Consider the following 4225-nt stretch of genomic DNA (forward strand, 5'->3'; position numbering starts at 1 on the left):
AAAGTTGCGCGTCCGTGGCTCTCGCAGCTCTTGCGCGCCCGGTCGCAGAGAGGAGTACGCAACCTCGACCGCACTTTCCCTGCAGGCTTCCTTCCGACTCGAAGTCCTGCGGCGGTCTCAACGAGGTGCCACATCCTCAATGCAGTCGGTCGCCCCCGTTTCGGTTGGGCTCTGGCACGACGGTCGCCACCGTCTCGCCCTTGAGTGGCCGCTGTTGGCGCTCGCTGTGAGGTGTTCAGCGTGCTGTCCGTGTTGCCGACGCGGTCAAAACGAGTCGACGGCTCACGTTCCCTTGTGCGCCGAAGGCTCTCTTGATATGTGATCCGACCCTCAGACAGACGAAGCCAAGGGAAGACCCAAGGCCGCAATGTGCGTTCAAAGAATCAGTGCTCAGTGTGTCCTGCAATTCACACCAAGTCTCGCAGCTGGCTGCGTTCTTCATCGACCCGAGAACCGAGTGATCCACCGCTTAGAGTCGTGAAAAAGTGTTTGTTCAATTCCGTACAGTCAAAACCAAACGTTTCTGGCACTCGGCCAAACAGTGGCCAAGAAGGGCGCTTTTCAGCGCACGCTTGGACTCCAAAACTCTGCCGCGCCTTTTTCGGCTGCCGCAAATCGAGCAAACGGTGTGTTTCGGACGGCGTTTCGCTTTCGCTACTTGCGAGTGCTTTCGTGGTCCACCCCTCTATAAATACTCGGGAGGCGTCGAAGCCGGTTCTCCAAGCCGGACCCGTAGGTATCGTTGTGTGCTCGCTCTCATTGGCCCGCCTAACCAGAAAATGCCTGCGGTACACCCATTTGGATAAGAGTGCACGCAGATGCGGGCCTCGACGGCTACACATTTCCTCGGGCGGCCGCCTCCCGGCCTCCGTGGAGCGCGGGATGCACGGTCCCATCGACAAGCCTCTCCCGTTTTTACCGTGGCGTCGCGGTTCACCACGGCAGGCGGGTCGGTCTCCTCCGCATAAAAAGGGGGACCCCCGCTTTTTGTTCCACGAAATCGCACAAGCTTTTTTCGCATCCACGGTTTGCCACCGCACACCAAAATGCCGATCCGGCTGCCTACTTTAGCCAACAGGTGGAGCCAGGCGCGCCGTACTTGCGCGGCACTTCCCACGTCCACCGAAGTCGGTGCCAAGGACCACTTTCGGCGCCGGAGCCGCGTACGAGCCTACTCGAGGCGGAAGAACGAAGCCAGCAAGGGCCTGGCCGCAAGTGCGTTCAATTGTCGGGACGTCCAAGTCCCTCGTTCTTCCGTGCTTCCTCTTTCGGCAAGTCGTTGCGGCACCTTCCCAAAGCGCGCAGACCCGCTAATCGCGACGAGCGCGACGTGGCCGTGCCGCCTTTCCCTCGGCAGCAAGCAAAACGCCTGGCAACGTCGACGCTCCCCTAACCGCGATCTCGCACCGTGTTTCGTGTGGCGAATTCAAAAGCCGGCCGGCGCTGCTGCAACCATTACGGTCGGTACGCATACGCCGCGGAGGGCGGGACGGTCATCGGAGCGTGCGGTTCCTCCATCGAGTACTGCGCACCTCGGCCGTCGCATCGCCGTGCCATGACCGGCCGCGCGTCAACGCGAACCGGTGCCAGCGAGATCCCTCGCCTGCAAGAACCGACCGGCAGCCTCCGTCACCCGAGGACGCGGAGGCGCTTGCCGCGGACGGCGGGACGGTATGCACTGGTGCACAGCGGACCCGTCACATCGCCAGTTCCTTGACCGACCGCCGACGCTTGTGCCGTTCCTCTCGTACTTGGCAGTCGCCGCGCGATTGTCGGGTCTCGTTCTTGCACGCTCGAACGGTCGGGAGGGCACTCGGCTGGCGTTTCGGGAACGCGCAGCCTCGCCTTCTACCGACGTAACCACGACTCGCCGTTCGCGCTCCGCCGCTCCTGTTTACAGTACTAGGCGGTCCCGCAGCGGTCGGGTCGCGCATTTCGAGCGCTTCGAGCCACGGTGCAGTGGCGGGTCGAAAGCCGACCTATGAGTGCGTTGCGCCGTTTGTACCCGCGTCCGCCACCTGGCCGACCGTCCAAGGTCGCGGTGTTGGCGTCCGCTGGGCGCAACAATTTGTCACGGGGTGCCGCTCCACATTCAGGCAGCCCCGTGGGGAAAAGCCGACCCCGCGTCCAAACGGGGTCAGCGGCAGAAAGTGTCGGGCGCAGACGCAGCTGAGGCGCTCACCCTTCACAATCCGTTAATGATCCTTCCGCAGGTTCACCTACGGAAACCTTGTTACGACTTTTACTTCCTCTAAATGATCAAGTTTGGTCATCTTTCCAACAGACCGGCGCAACCGAAAGGCCGCGCCGGACATCGGTCCGAAGACCTCACTAAATCATTCAATCGGTAGTAGCGACGGGCGGTGTGTACAAAGGGCAGGGACGTAATCAACGCGAGCTTATGACTCGCGCTTACTGGGAATTCCTCGTTCAAGGGGAACAATTGCAAGCCCCTATCCCAATCACGAAAGAAGTTCCACGGGTTACCCAGTCTTTTCAGACAGGGATAAAGACACGCTGCTTCCTTCAGTGTAGCGCGCGTGCGGCCCCGGACATCTAAGGGCATCACAGACCTGTTATTGCTCTGTTTCGTGCGGCTAGGAGCCGCTTGTCCCTCTAAGAAGGTTGTAAGGTGCTGGGAACCCCGCACCTATTTAATAGGCTAGAGTCTCGTTCGTTATCGGAATTAACCAGACAAATCGCTCCACCAACTAAGAACGGCCATGCACCACCATCCACCGAATCAAGAAAGAGCTCTCAATCTGTCAATCCTCCCAGTGTCCGGGCCGGGTAAGTTTTCCCGTGTTGAGTCAAATTAAGCCGCAGGCTCCACTCCTGGTGGTGCCCTTCCGTCAATTCCTTTAAGTTTCAGCTTTGCAACCATACTTCCCCCGGAACCCAAATACTTTGGTTTCCCGGAAGCTGCCCGCCGAGTCATTTGAGTAACTCAGGCGGATCGCTGGTTGGCATCGTTTATGGTCAGAACTAGGGCGGTATCTGATCGCCTTCGAACCTCTGACTTTCGTTCTTGATCAATGAAAACATTCTTGGCAAATGCTTTCGCAGTAGTTCGTCTTGCGACGGTCCAAGAATTTCACCTCTAGCGCCGCAATACGAATGCCCCCGTCCGTCCCTCTTAATCATTACCTCGTATTCCAAAAACCAACAGAACAGAAACGAGGTCTTGTTCTATTATTCCATGCAAGTTTATTCAGGCGACTCGCCTGCGTTGAGCACTCTAATTTTTTCAAAGTAAAAGCACCGGCCATCTCGAGGCACACAATGAAGTGCACCAAGAAAGAACCGGCATGATGTTCAGTCCGAGCCGTCGCATCGGGTAGATGCACTACTCGTCTGGAACTGAGATCCAACTACGAGCTTTTTAACCGCAGCAGCTTTAGTATACGCTATTGGAGCTGGAATTACCGCGGCTGCTGGCACCAGACTTGCCCTCCAATTGATCCTCGTTAAAGGATTTAGAGTGTACTCATTTCAATTACGGGGCCTCAAAAGAGTCCCGTATTGTTATTTTTCGTCACTACCTCCCCGTGCCGGGAGTGGGTAATTTGCGCGCCTGCTGCCTTCCTTGGATGTGGTAGCCGTTTCTCAGGCTCCCTCTCCGGAATCGAACCCTGATTCTCCGTTACCCGTAACAACCATGGTAAGCAAGTAACCTACCATCGAAAGTTGATAAGGCAGACACTTGAAAGAAACGTCGCCGGCTCGTGGCCATGCGATCAGCACAAAGTTATCCAGAGTCACCACACAATACGGGCCGAAACCCGATCGATCTTGGTCTAATAAAAGCACCCGTTACCCAAAGGGCTCCAGGCTCACTGCATGTATTAGCTCTAGAATTGCCACAGTTATCCAAGTAGGAAGAAACGATCTAAGGAACCATAACTGATTTAATGAGCCATTCGCGGTTTCGCCTTATTTCGGCATGTACTTAGACATGCATGGCTTAATCTTTGAGACAAGCATATGATTACTGGCAGGATCAACCAGGTAATCGTTCGACTGCGCGTCCGTCCTCGCCTTCGGCGGGCCGGACGCAGTCTGTGTGCGGCGGAGGCCACCTTCAGGCGCCCCAACACGCTTATTTTGCACTCCGAGATGACGGCGTTCGAGCTCGCTACGGCACAACCTTCCCGAAAGACGAGTGGGAGCCGTGCGGCAAGAAGCACGTTCATGCTCGCTCTTTTTCGTTGCATCGACTCGGTCG

General features: G+C 57.1%; 2 non-coding genes across 2 annotated transcripts; both read right to left on the reverse strand.

Moving 5' to 3' along the window:
* Positions 1–324: 324 nt before the first annotated feature.
* LOC142795737 (5.8S ribosomal RNA) lies at positions 325–477 on the reverse strand. The gene has a single exon (XR_012893269.1). It is a non-coding gene; the product is annotated as a 5.8S ribosomal RNA (ribosomal RNA).
* Positions 478–2196: 1719 nt separating this feature from the next.
* LOC142795739 (small subunit ribosomal RNA) lies at positions 2197–4011 on the reverse strand. The gene has a single exon (XR_012893271.1). It is a non-coding gene; the product is annotated as a small subunit ribosomal RNA (ribosomal RNA).
* Between the last annotated feature and the right edge of the window lie 214 nt (positions 4012–4225).

Source organism: Rhipicephalus microplus, unplaced genomic scaffold (assembly GCF_043290135.1).
Source record: "Rhipicephalus microplus isolate Deutch F79 unplaced genomic scaffold, USDA_Rmic scaffold_833, whole genome shotgun sequence".
NCBI classification, from domain to species: Eukaryota; Metazoa; Arthropoda; class Arachnida; order Ixodida; family Ixodidae; genus Rhipicephalus; species Rhipicephalus microplus.